This window comes from Nanorana parkeri, unplaced genomic scaffold, assembly GCF_000935625.1.
Source record: "Nanorana parkeri isolate BGI_ZX_2015 unplaced genomic scaffold, ASM93562v1 scaffold4035, whole genome shotgun sequence".
Taxonomy (NCBI): domain Eukaryota; kingdom Metazoa; phylum Chordata; class Amphibia; order Anura; family Dicroglossidae; genus Nanorana; species Nanorana parkeri.
The window spans coordinates 8,775-8,978 of record NW_017310302.1 but is presented as its reverse complement, the minus strand read 5'-3'; positions in this window follow the sequence as shown (position 1 = coordinate 8,978).

Below are 204 nucleotides of genomic sequence, written 5' to 3'. Positions count from 1 at the left end.
CGGAGGGGACCGCAGTCACCCCCCAGCCCGCCTGCATCACCCAAGCCAAGAGCGTCCAGAACTACCACATGAACAGCAACGCATGGTGTGACATCGGATACAGGTGAGGGGGATGGGGTGTGACATCGGATACAGGTGAGGGGGGCGGTGTGACATCGGATACAGGTGAGGGGGATGGTGTGACATCGGATACAGGTGAGGGGG